General features: G+C 37.4%; 1 protein-coding gene and 1 long non-coding RNA gene across 10 annotated transcripts in view; one reads left to right on the top strand and one right to left on the bottom strand.

The window, feature by feature from the left end:
* Nucleotides 1–13,715, top strand: part of LRRK2 (leucine rich repeat kinase 2) — a 205,786-nt gene that overhangs the window by 158,543 nt on the left and 33,528 nt on the right. The window lies entirely within an intron of this gene.
* Nucleotides 1–13,715, bottom strand: part of LOC132345277 (uncharacterized) — a 37,410-nt gene that overhangs the window by 11,085 nt on the left and 12,610 nt on the right. For 2 of the 3 annotated variants that reach the window (XR_009494507.1, XR_009494506.1), the window contains exon 2: nucleotides 6,769–6,895. This is a non-coding gene — a long non-coding RNA (uncharacterized lncRNA). Of the gene's footprint in view, nucleotides 1–1,434; nucleotides 1,655–6,768; nucleotides 6,896–13,715 lie in introns of those variants that run through there. The other variant, XR_009494505.1, reaches the window with a different exon arrangement.

The raw sequence follows: 13,715 nt of genomic DNA, 5'->3' as shown, positions 1-13,715 counted from the left end.
TTTCTTTTCTTAGGCTCCAAAATCACTGCAGATGGTGACTGTAGCCATGAAATTAAAAGACACTTGCTCCTTGGAAGAAAAGCTATGAGCAACCTAGACAGCATATTAAAAAGCAGAGACTTTACTTTGCCAACAAAGGTCCACCTAGTCAAAGCTATGGTTTTTCTAGTAGTCATGTATGGGTGAGAGTTAGACCATGAAGAAAGCTGAGCACTGAAGAATTGATGCTTTTGAACTGTGGTTCTGGAGAAGACTCTTGAGAGTCCTTTGGACAGCAAGGAGATCAAACCAGTCAATCCTAAAGGAAATTAGTCCTGAATATTCTTTGAAAGGACTGATGCTAAAGCTGAAGCTTCAACACTTTGGCTACCTGATGTGAAGAACTGGCTCACTGGAAAAGACCCTGATGCTGGGAAAGATTGAAGACAGGAGGAAAAGGGGATGACAGAGGATGAGATGGTTGGATGGCATCACTGACTCAATGGACATGAGTTTGAGCAAGCTCTGGGAGTTGGTGATGGACAGGGAAGCCTGGCGTATGCAGTCCATGGGGTCACAAAGAATTGGACAGTACTGAGCAGCTGAACTGTACTGAACTGAGGACATATCCAAATTTTGAAACATCATATAATGTTAGAATGTCTGTATAAACAGCATTCATTCATACAGTATATTTTAAGGTAGATTTATTGCTCATGTGATAATGCTCTCTATGTAATTTATCATACTGAATAATATAGTTAATATTTCTCTGATATGCCTCAAGGGCCCTCTAAAGCATCTCAAAATTAGCTGATAGTCAAAAGAACTTTGATTAAAATTTGATATTTGGGAAGTTTGTAAGAAAAATTTTAAAACACTTGGTCATAAGATCATCAGTTAATGTTGCTTTTAAGGGTCATCTCTAGCCATTTTTTACCAAACCTACTGTAATACTCTTGTTACTTTAATTGTTAACTGACTTTATACCAGTAAAAATCCTGTTTCCTGTGTTCTTATGTTTTCATGATTTTAGACATGTTCTTTCTGCATGAAATCCTCTCTCCCTTTCTCAGATCTCATTCCTCTTCTTGTCTCAGATTCATTATTATGAAACTGTCACAGGACAAGTGATCTGTATAGACATCCTGTCTTTCAGATTTTAGTTTGAGTGGGAATAGAAAATTGAAGGGTTTACATCTGTTTAGTGGGGCCAACTCTATCCTTAGAGAAATCTTACATGGTTGTTTGTAAATAAAATTACAAGTGGCTTTACATCATCTTGGTGATTGCAGCTCAATTAAAACATATTCCTAAGACAGAAAAAAATACTTTATCTGAGTAGTCAAAATTGTTCCCTACCCTCTCTCCTTTCCTCAATTTATGTTCTTAGGTAAGCAAATGGTCCCAGCTTCCAATGGCTGGTTTTATTATTTTTTATATACATATCCTCTCTTTCATTTTACATAGCTATCTGTTGGAAGTAGAGTGTGCATTCTCATAAATATTTCAAGGTATATTTTCTGGCTGCAAGTGTCTCTGGATTGTTAAATAATAATAAGGTAATTGTCATCTCTCCAGCACCTGCTATATCCCAGGCTCAAGTCCAGGTACATTAGACACATGGTGATCCTATCCTCATGCCAGGGCTGAAAGTTAGCTTTTATCTTCTCATCTGTAAAATGAGAAAGCTGAGGCTCAGTGAGATTGTATAACTTGCACAAAGTCATGCAGTAAGTGGCCAAGATAAAGCTCAATCTAAATGACAATTGAATCTAGAGCTATTTGGGCTTTAAATCTATATAGGCATGCCTTCAGAGAAGGCAATGGCACCCCACTCCAGTACTCTTGCCTGGAAAATCCCATGGATGGAGAAGCCTGGTAGGCTGCAGTCCATGGGGTCGCTAAGAGTCGGACATGACTGAGCGACTTCACTTTCATCTTTCACTTTCATGCATTGGAGAAGGAAATGGCAACCCACTCCAGTGTTCTTGCCTGGAGAATCCCAGGGACGGTGGAGCCTGTTGGGCTTCCATCTCTGGGGTCACACAGAGTCGGACACAACTGAAGTGACTTAGCAGCAGCAGCAGGTATACCTATTTCATTGTGCTTTGCAGTTTTTTTTTTTTTTTTTAAACAAATTGCATTTTTGTGGCAACCGTGCATCAAGCCAGGCTCTCAGAGCCAGTTTTCAATAGCATTTGCTAACTTTGGGTTTCTGTGTCACATATGGGTAATTCTTACAGTATTTCAAGGTTTTTCATTATTATTATACTTGTTATGGTGGTCTGTGATCAGTGACCTTTGATGTTACTATTGCAAAAATATTATGACTTGCTAAAGGTTCAGATGATGGTTAGCAGTTTTTAGCAATAAGCTATCTTTAAGGTATGTATGTTAATTTTAGACATAATGCTGTTGCTATTAATAAACTGCAGTATGGTGTGACTTATGCTGTTACCCAGTGTCTGCCTTGGAGAAATTAAAATTGTTTTCTTGGGAAATTTAAAGTATTTCATCCTATAATATTAGAAGTTTTCCTGATATAATATCTTATTTATATTTTCCTTTTTTATTTAATGTGGAAAACAGCTGCTGGTGTGCTGTGTCTTGCTTCTTTCAAGTGCTAACCCTTTATAAAACTTCTTACTTGAAAGAATCCAACGATTGAATATTTTCAAATCTTTACTGAGACTTGCCTTTTTGTAGTCAAAGCAAGCTCTTTGTATGGTAAAATATTCTATGTAATGTAGAAAAGGTAGAGAGGCTTTGGTTGGTGGGGAAGGACAGCTATTTGCCTTTTTTTGCTTCCCAGGTGGCTCAGTGGTAAAGAATTCAGCTGCGGACATGGGTTTGATGTCTTAGTCAGGGACATCCCCTGGAAAAGGAAATAGCAACCCACTCCAGTATTCTTGTCTGGGAAATCCTATGGACAGAAGAGCCTGGTGGGCTATAGTCCATGGAGTCACAGTCAAACACAACTTAGCGACTAAGCAACAACGGTGTAAGCAACTTTAATATGCACTAGAAAAAACAAAACATTTCTGTGATTCACTTTTTACTGCTATATCGAGGTGATCTGGCCCCAAATCCACAGTATCTCCAAGGTATACCTATAGTCGCTACCCTGGATCACATACAACTGTAACATGTACTAACAGAGGTTTACATGATCAATCTTAGTTGTTTAAAAATCCAGTCAAACAAAGCAAAATGATAGGATCATAAATCTCAAGTACTGAAGATGGGATTCCAGAGGCCTCAGAAACCCACCTAGAGATGTAGGCACCTGACAGTGCACTTCTCTTAGAAGATCTGTCATTACTGTCATATCTCATGAAGGTGGGCCAGGCCACTCATCTGGGGCCTGCAATTTGTTCCTCCTCCCCTGAGCCATGTCACTTTGTTCATGGAGAGGAGATCCTGATGTCGAAGCCTCAGCCCCCTACTTGGCAGTGGATCTCTCTGATCCTTGTTGATTGTGCTCCCTCGGTGGCCTGGGCTACCAGGAGCCAGCTTGTTTCAACTCTCTTCCAACTCATGACCCTTTCATTTTAAGTGTCTTACTTCCTGGTTTGGGTCAAAACCTGCCTGTAGTTCAATATCCAACTGATTTTTCATATCAAGTCAGATATTTGTTCCTGATCCCTTTTAATCTGTTTTATCAATGTGCAGTAACACAGGTAAAGGAGAAAGATCATGACAGGAAAACCCAGAGCCTGATCCTTTCTGTTCTGCCCCCTTTTTCCCCAGGCTGCATAGTAAGCATTTTTCCTAGCTGTATCTTAGAGCTTCTCTTTATCATTACTGTATTTATTGTTGTTAGAACGCTTTTAATCACATCAGCCCTAAACTCAAATTTAAACTTTTTAAATAACAGTAATTGTTACCACTGCTAGCACCATCATAATTCCTTCCCCAGAGCAATTATGTTTGAGTGGAAGATCATTACCACTCATATGATTTTAGTTCTCTCCTTCTCTTTTCCTTTTTGATGAATCTTCTTTGTTAATGTTATACTTGAAACTTCGTGAGAAACAATATAACGTTTAACTTAGAAATTTTAGAGAAACAGAAGACCATGTGTTTGTTAAACTCTTGTATATTTTTGTACTAACTCTTACTGTGGTGTATTCACCCCATGTGGACTGTGAGTGCGGGTTCATTACTCTTGTCTCAGGTAAGGACGTGATGGGAGCAAACCTTTCAAGGCATTAACAGAGGTGCTTGTCTCACACTTAGCCCTTTTCATGGTTTGATTGTCTTATTTAATCCTTATGACCCTCTGACATAAGTTATATTACTACTCCTAGTCTGGAGATAAGGAAACTAAAGCTTAGGGACTATTAAAATTTGTCTAGGGTTACACAGGATACAAACCTGTGCCTCCTAAGAGCACAGCGCCAACCAGCAACCATCACAGCTTGTGGGTAAAGGTGTTAACAATTCAGTTACTGGCAAGAACCACAGCACCATGTCTGTCTACATTTTGAAAGGTAACTATGGGATGGAAAATTTCAACCTCAAATAATTTAAAGAAATTCAATTTTAACTCAGTCAGTTGGTTATGTTTATATTATATCCGGCTGGTATTAACAGTTAATTCTGGGCCTTATGACAGATGTGCTATTGACTGAGATGGATACTGACCGATGGCTTTCACTCAGTCAACATCCATAGAAATACAACAGTCTTCGGGTAAACAAAAATGGTATTCTCTGGTTATACCTATCGTCTGATAGGAATTATGAAACATGCTCTACTCAGACTTTTCTGAAAGTAAAAAGAAAGTATATGTTTACGTGTAGTTTGTCGTATATAATCAGACCTAATTTATAAATTTCTTGTATCTTTGATTTATGGATCTTAATTCATTCCATTTGTAAAAATGCAGCCTTATCTGAAAAATATAGTTTCTAGACGAATCATATTTTCCCAATTATTTTAACATTGTACTTGTTATAATAATTCTCTAGGGGAAAATATTCTTATTTTTTATTCATTTATTCATACATTTGGCAATAATATATTGAATGTTATAAACACCAAATACCAATCTGGTGTTACTACTTAACATCAGATTAAGTATTAACACTACTTAACATAGATGTCGGAGAAGGCAATGGCACCCCACTCCAGTACTCTTGCCTGGAGAATCCCAGGGACAGAGGAGCCTAGTGGGCTGCCGTCTGTGGGGTCGCACAGAGTCGGACACGACTGAAGTGACTTAGCAGCAGTAGCAGCAGCAACATAGCTGTGTGGTGTTCATCAAGATTCATTTTTTGGGACTCAATTTTCATTTCTGTAAATTGTGATGAGAAAAATAATGCCTATTTCAACAGAGTTATTGTAAGGATAAAATGAAACAATCCATGTAAGTAACATAGAGAAGGACTGGCATATTGCAGTTGCTCCAAGTGTGTTAGCAGTTGCTTTAGTGGTGAACTTGGAGAATGTGCCTGAATAAATGTGAAATTTTTCCTCCAGAAGCACACATTTTGCCAGGAAAAATAGGGCTATAAACAATAATTATAAAACATTGTGTCAGTTTCAACAGGAGATAGAGTTCAAGGCACAGTGATAGTCCAGAGGAGCAAGTCCATAACTGAGCCATAGGTCTTTAGGACTTCCTATAGAGGAAGGTGATTCTGAAATTACATCTTAAAGGAGAAGTTTGAGATTTAAGAAAATAATAAATATTGATAGAAAAGCAGGAGGAGACATTTCAGGCAAAACGTACTATTGTAGAAATAATTTGTGCAAGAAATGCCCTGTGTTCTAAGTGATAGATGGAGGATTATTTGGTTGTGTTTTTAATTCTGGCTGTAACTAGATAGCATGTAGGCTTAAGAATGTTTCCCCTGGGGTTGTGTCATTTACAGTTGTGGAGCAGGAGCCCTCCGTGTGGGCACATGTTTGGAGCTTCTGGAAGACTTTCAAATGTGTGGGTCCCAGGATTCTGATTTAACTAGTTTGGGTGGAGCCCAGACATTTGTTGTTTAGTTGCGAAGTGGTGTCCAACTCTTGTTGTGACCCCATGGGCTGTAGCCCACCAGGCTCCTCTCTCCATGAGATTTCCCAGGCAAGAATACTAGAATGGGTTGCCATTTCCTTCTCTTTCCTGACCCAGGGATTGAACCTCGGTCTCCTGCATTGCAGGTGAATTCTTTACCATGGAGTCACCACGGAGCCCAGACATCAAGGCTATTTAAATGATCTCCAAGTGATTCCCGTCTTTGCATCATATAAACAATGTCATTGCCTATATTAATCAATTATAAGATAGGCAGGTCAAATTTTGGTACCTTTCTCATTAGGGAAAATGTTATTTGTAAAAAATTTTTTTATAAGATGATTAGAATTTACTCTAGATTTTGAGAGTGTGAGCCTGTGATATAAACAAAATGTTAAGAGAGTGAGTATAGGATTTAGACTTGTGTTCAAACAAAAATGAAGCAAATGTGAATTACTTTAAATAGATTCTATTAAACTTGGGCTATGAAGTCAGAGTGTCTTAGTTTAAATCCTTGCTCTACCACTTACTAGCCGGGGCTGGAGAAATCACCCAATTCCTTTCTTTGGTTAAACAGCAGTACCTAATAATAGTATCTGTTTAGGGATTGTTGTAAAAATGGAATGAGAAATTCATATAAAGGGTTTAGCACCACACTTGGCACATTCCTTATCTGCCCTTGCTTTCCCAGCTTCTGCTTTGTCTTCTTAACCAGGGGCCCAGCTCTGTTTGCCTTCCCTTTTTCCAGTCCTCTGAAAGGCATTCGGAGAACCCACCTTGTTTGCTCGCTCTCTCTCAGGGATCACTGTCTTCTTTTCCCAGTATTCAGAATTTCGTCTTTGTTGTCTAGTTATTTCATTGTTTTATGCAGGATAGTAAGTCTAGTCCCTAGTTCCATTTTACCTAGAAGTAGAAGTGACACATATTTAAACAAATGACTTATTTGAACAGCCTAATACAACAATGTATATTTAGGATTTTAGTAAGTGCTTGAATTTTCTAGTTTTTGAGGGACATTGATGCTAAACAGAGTGTCCATGTGGTACAGTAGTACAGTCTATACCCACCATAGATCATTCGCAGTGTTAGATCAGATGACAACGTTGTCCTTTTGTAAACAGGCAGTAAACGTTTCTATTTCTAGCCTTCTAATGACAAACAATGTTAAAAATATTCATTTTCATCCCAAATTAAATTTAGTGAGGATACACTGAATAGCTTGAAATGTTATTTTTCCTGTTCCTACTATGGTCACCAGCATAGTTAAATACAAGGCAAAAAATTTTGAAGAAATTGCAGTTGCTCTTCCAGGGAAGTCATCAGTGATAAGGATACATGTAGAGTAGCTTGGAGGATCTTATGGTTTAGATTGATAATCAAATGTTATGTTGGTAGCTTAGGTTTTAATGCCATCCATCCCCTCCTCTCCCCATTTTTGTTTTTGAAGTGAAAGACTCCATGATGAGTAGTTCAAGCAAGTCATTTTAAGTTAAGATTTTATTTTAAAAATGTAAGGTCTTGATGTGAAAGCAGTGAATGATACTGAGCAGGTCGAAAGATGTATTTCTCATAAATTAGTGAAATAATAACACTTTGGTAACACAGAGATATATCTAGATTTAGATGTGCTTAAGAGGTTTATATACATATTGTAAATTCTACTTCTTTATCTTCTTTTTCTACTTACTATTTCAGGGAAATCTTTCTTTGTTAAATATCAGTTTCAGCATTTACATAATATTTTAGTGATTCACTTAACTATATCTTATCTTGATGTTTATTTATTTTTTCTAACCTTTTGAAATATTAAAAAGCTTTAATTAAAAGATTTGTAAATTAAAAAATTTTCATTTATGAAGCTAATTTGTAAACAGTAGGTTTCTAAGGATCATATTGCTGGATAGGCATATTTTGAATTTTGAAATACTACTTGCCTTCTGGAAAGGTTTATCAATTCAAATTCCATCAATACTTGAATTATAATACCTATTTTCCATTCTGGGTTTGTTATTATTTTTAGTCTTCATGAAGTTAATAGTCAAAAAGTGATAGTTTAATGTTTTTATTTTTCAAATATCTATTTATATATAGGACATGTATTTTTCCTTTCATGTTTTGTATATTTTTCTGTCTTTACTCATTTGTCTACTTTTCTTACTTATTTGTAAAGCTGATTTCAGTTAATGTTGACTCTTTGTCTCTCATGTATTGCAGAGTTTTTTCAGTTTAGGGTTTATCTTTTACTTGTTTATGGTATTATGCTATTGCTGAGTCTGATTCTTTTAGACAAAATAATCTTTACTTTTTCCTGACATGTTTAGTCAGTGATATATCAAAGGCAGGGTCAGTAGTAACTATCCTGTGCAGGTAGCTGCATATTTAAAATTCTCCATAGACAATGTATTCCCCAGTTCTCAACCTGTTGGCTTACTCCACCCATCTCTGATAGAGTGATTAGGGAGGCCTTTTAAATTCCAGTATTATCCATTTAATTGGAATATTTTAAGTACTTAAAAATTAATTAATTTATTTTAATTGTAGGCTAATTACTTTACAATATTGTGGTGGTTTGTGCCATACATTGACATGAATCAGCCACATAAATGTAGATTTACATTTTATGTTAAAACTTTTGGTTCATCAAGAGTTTATTAGTTGTATTGAATAATGTAGCTACTCCTTTTTTCTTTATCAAACAACTTATGCTGTTATCATTTATTTAACTCTTTTTCTCCACTACTTTGAGTGTCACCTTTGTCACATCTTTCCTGCATGTTTGGGTCTAAGTCCGCCATTCAGTTTCAGTGCTGTGTCATTCTGCTTGGGTAGAGGAATCAATGTTTTAAGTATGTAATTTTGTAGGACAGTCTGATTTAAAGTGTTATTTACTCAGAGTTCTTGAAATTAATGATTTTCAAGTAGATTTATCATTTTCAGAGAAACGAATTATAGTAATGCTTTATGCATTTTTGTATTTAAAGATATAGTTGTGGATAGTATATTTCACGTTATTCCATATACCTTTTTGATTTAATGTCATTTTATTGCTATTTATGACAATATGTTTAATCTATACCAGTCCATCAGAAGGATTAAAGTCCTGTCATCATTTAGAGTTTATTATTTGAGGGAGATTTTTCCTAAAGGCATCTGTTTTCCATAGATGACTTTAGAAGAAACTGTTAGCATGGTCAAGAAATAAGATCATTAGAAGTTCATTGGTTGAAATAGAATCATTAGAAATACATTGGTTGAACTTCAAGAAGCACTTAAGAGTGCAATTTTTTTTTTTTTTTTTTTTATAATAATTGAGGTAATTCCTGGCTATATAAGTAGGCATTACATTCTCCTACTGGGGATTATGTCAGTGAAGATACTTATATTTTGAAAGGGGGGAGATAAGAAGGTTGAAACCATTTCCTTATTGAAGTAAATATTCCTTTCTGTATCCTCAAAATTATCTTCCTTACTGTCTCTGACTAATTTTGAGAAAAATTGTAACCTTTTGTGCAGCCATAAGATCTGTGGATTGCTATCTAAAGGGATTAAAAAAAAAAAAAAAAACACAACTAATGTAAAAAGCTATGTGCCATAGATTAAAATTTAAACTAAGTGACCCCTCAAGTCTCTCCCTACTCTAAGAACTTACAAGTCTAATCCTAATGTTTCTAACAGTCAAGTGGGAAAATGCCAAAGGTTTTAAGTTTTTTAATAGTACCTTGATGTAACAGATACACAATAAATCTTTTGAATGAATAATAAATAATTGGATGATTTAATTTAGCCTCCAAAAACTATATGGGTGGGCCTTACTCAAAAAATTGAAGATATAAATTTTGTGTGATCCTTCAATTTTACTTCTGGGCATTTACCTGAAGAAAATAGAAACACTAATTCAAAAAGACGTACGCGGTTTAATGATCATTGCAGCATTATTTAAAGTAGCCATGATATGGAAACAATAGAATGGGAATGACTAGAGATCTCTTCAGGAAAATTAGAGCTTCCAAGGGAACATTTCATGCAAAGATGGATGCAATAAAGGACAGGAATGGTATGGACCTAACAGAAGCAAAAGAGATTAAGAAGAGGTAGCAAGACTACACAGAAGAACTATACAGAAAAGATCTTAATGGCCAAATAACCACGATGGTGTGATCACTCACCTAGAGGCAGACATCCTGGAGTGTGAAGTCAAATGGGCCTTAGGAAGCATCACAAAAAAAAAAAAAAAGGAAATATCACTATGAACAAAGCTAATGGAGGTGATAGAATTCCAGCTGAGCTATTTCAAATCCTAAAAGATGATGCTTGGAAATTGCTGCACTCAATATGTCAGCAAATTTGGAAAACTCAGCAGTGCCCACAGGACTGGAAAAGGTCAGTTTTCATTCCAATCCCAAATAAAGGCAATGCCAAAGAATGTTCCGACTGTCACACTATTGCACTCATCTTACATGCTAGCAAAGTAATGCTCAAAATTCTTCAAGCTAGGCTTTAGAACTTCAAGCTAGATTCAGAAAAGGCATAGGAACCAGAGATCAAATTGACAATAGCCCTTGGATCATAGAAAAAGCAAGAGACTTCCAGAAAAGCATCTACTTCTGCTTCATTGACTATGCTAAAGTCTTTGACTGTGTGGATCACAACAAACTGGAAAATTCTTCAAGAGATGGAAATACCAGACCACTTTTCCTGCCTCCTGAAAAATCTGTATGCAGGTCAAGGAACAACAGAAGCAGACATGAAACAATGGACTGGCTCCAAATTGGGAAAGGAGTACGTCAAGGTTGTATACTGTCACCTTGCTCATTTAACTTATATGCAGAGTACATCATGCGAAATGCTGGGCTGGATGAATCTCAAGCTGGAATCAAGATTGCTGAGAGAAATATCAATCACTTCAGATATTTAGATGACACCACCCTTATGGCAGAAAGAGAAAGGAACTCAAGAGTCTCTTGGTGAAAGTGAAAGAGGACAGTGAAAAAGTGGTAAACTCCTTTTTCTTTTGTTTATCTGGGAAATTCCCAATCTCTTCTACAGTTCTCACTGATAACTTTGTTGGGTAGAGTATTCTTGGTTAGAAGGTTTTTTGTTTTTTTTTTTCCTTTTGAGCACTTTGTGAACATGCCGTGTCACTCTATTCTGGCATGTAAAGTTTCTGCCGAAGAGTCTGCTGATAGTCTCATAGGATTTCGCTTATATGTAATATGTTGCTTTGCTTGCTACTTTTATCCTTAACTTTTACCATTTTAATGATTATGTGTTTTGGTGTGTGTCTCTTTTTGTTTATCTTAGAGGTTTGGGGACTGGATTAGGGAAATCTTCCTCAGATTAGGGACATTTTCAACCATTTGTTGTTGCTGTTCAGTTGCTAAGTCATATCTGACCCTTTGTGAACCCATGGATTGCAGCATGGCAGGCCTCTGTGTCCCTTACTATCTCCTGGAGTTTGCCCAAGTTCATGAACATTGATCAGTGATGCTATCCAACCATCTCAGCTTCTGCCTCCCTCTTCTTTTGTTTTCAGTCCTTCCCAGCATCAAGGTCTTTCCCAGTGAGTCAGCTTTTCACATCAGGTGGCCAAAGTATGGGAGCTTAAGCATCAGTCCTTCCAATGAATATTCAGGGTTGATTTCCTTTAGGATTGACTGGTTTTATCTCCTTGTCATCCCAGGGACTCTAAAGAGTCTTCGTTGTTGTTCAGTTGCTAAGTCATATGTGACTCTTTGTGACCCCATAAGCTGTAGTTCACCAGGCTTCCTGGTCCTTCACTATCTTCTGGAGCTTGCTCAAACTCATGTCTATCAAGTCGGTGATGCCATCCAACCATCTCATCCTCTGTTGTCCCCTTCTATTCCCACATTCAATCTTTCCCAGCATCAGGGTCTTTTCCAATGAGTCAGTTCTTCGCATCAGGTAGCCAAAGTATTGGAGTTTCAGCTTCACTGTCAGTCCTCCCAGTGAGTATTCAGGACTGATCTCCTTTAGGATGGACTGGTTGGATCTCCTTGCAGTCCATGGGACTCTCAAGAGTCTTTCCAACACCACATTTCGAAAGCATCAAATTTTTGGTGCTCAGCCTTCTTTATGGTTCAACTCTCACATCCATACATGACTACTGGAAAAACCGTATCTATGCCTATATGAACTTCTGTTGGCAAACTGATGTCTCTGCTCTTAATACACTATCTAGGTTTGTTATAGCTTTCCTTCCAAGGAGAAAGTGTATAATAATTTCATGGCTGCGGTCACCATCTGCAGTGATTTTGGAGCCCAAATGAAATCTGTCACTGTTTCCATTTTTTTCCTCTTCCATTTGCCATGAAGTGATGGGACCAGATGCCACAATTTTAGTTTTTTGAATGTTCAGTTTCAAGCCAGCTTTTTCACTCTCCTGCTTCACACTCATGAAAAGGCTCTTTAGTTTTTCTTCTCTTTCTTCCATTAGTATGGTATCATCTGCATATCTGAAGTTGTTGACATTTCCACCAGCAATCTTGATTCCAGCTTGTGCTTCATCAAGCTCGGCATTTCATATGATGTTCTGTGCATATAGTTTAAATAAGTATGGTGACAGTATATAGCCTTGCTGTACTCCCTTCCCAATTTTGAACCAGTCTGTTGTTCCATGTTCAGTTCTAACTGTTGCTTCTGGGGCTGCATACAGGTTTCTCAGCAGGCAGGTAAGGTGGTCTGGTTTTCCCATCTCTTTCAGAATTTTTCAGTTTGTTGTGATCCACACAGTCCAAGCTTTTAGTGTAGTCAGTGAATCAGAATTAGATTGTTTTGTTTTGTTTTGAATTCCCGTTGCTTTTTCTATGATGCAGCAGATGTTGAATAAGTTAACGACAAGGCTCCTGTACCTTTTCTAAATCCAGCTGGTACATCTGGAAATTCTCAGTTCCTGTATTGTTGAAGCATACCTTGAAGGATTTTGGGCTTGCTAGCATATGAAATAAGCACAATTGTGCAGTAGTGAGAGGGTAACAGGTAGGAAGGCCCGAGGTTCCCCAAGTGGCAAAAGAATAAACTACAGTTGGCAGACTTTTTTTTTTTTCCTCAAACCTTGTGCAGATAATGGCTCAGCAAACCAGTATTCATATTAATTGTTTTATGGCTGGGGATGGCATACCTTGTGTCACTATATACACGATCTCAAAAGTGCATATTGTGGGAGAAGAGCCTGGTGAAACTCCCTCAGCCTTGAGGCGTTTCTCTCCTCTGATTAGAAGCTTACTAACAAACGCAAATTGTCTTGCTAAAAACTAGCAATGGGGCAGTCTTTCTGTCCCCTTCTGGATGTCTGTGTCAGAAGCTTTCCCTATCTCTGTTATACTTCAATAAAACTTTGCTACACAAAAAGCTCTGAGTGGTCAAGCCTCATCTCTGGGTCTGGTTCGAAATCCTTTCTTCCGGAGGTTGCGAATCCCAGTGTAGCACACGGCTCACAGCCACAACCTTCAGTAGTTTGAACATTCTTTCGCATTGCCATTCTTTGAGATTTTTATAAAATCTGACCTTCTCCAGTCCTGTGGCCACTGCTGAGGTTTCCAAATTTGCTGGCATATTGAGGGCAGCACTTACAAAGCATCATCTTTTAGGGTTTGAAATAGCTCAACTGGAATTCTATTACCTCCACTTGCTTTGTTCATAGTAATGCTTCCTAAGACCCATTTGACTTCACACTCCAAGATGTATGGCTCTGATGAGTGACCAC

Source organism: Bos taurus, chromosome 5 (genome assembly GCF_002263795.3).
Source record: "Bos taurus isolate L1 Dominette 01449 registration number 42190680 breed Hereford chromosome 5, ARS-UCD2.0, whole genome shotgun sequence".
Classification (NCBI taxonomy): Eukaryota; Metazoa; Chordata; class Mammalia; order Artiodactyla; family Bovidae; genus Bos; species Bos taurus.
Note: the sequence above shows the minus strand (reverse complement) of the source record. Positions and strands in the feature narration are given on the sequence as shown.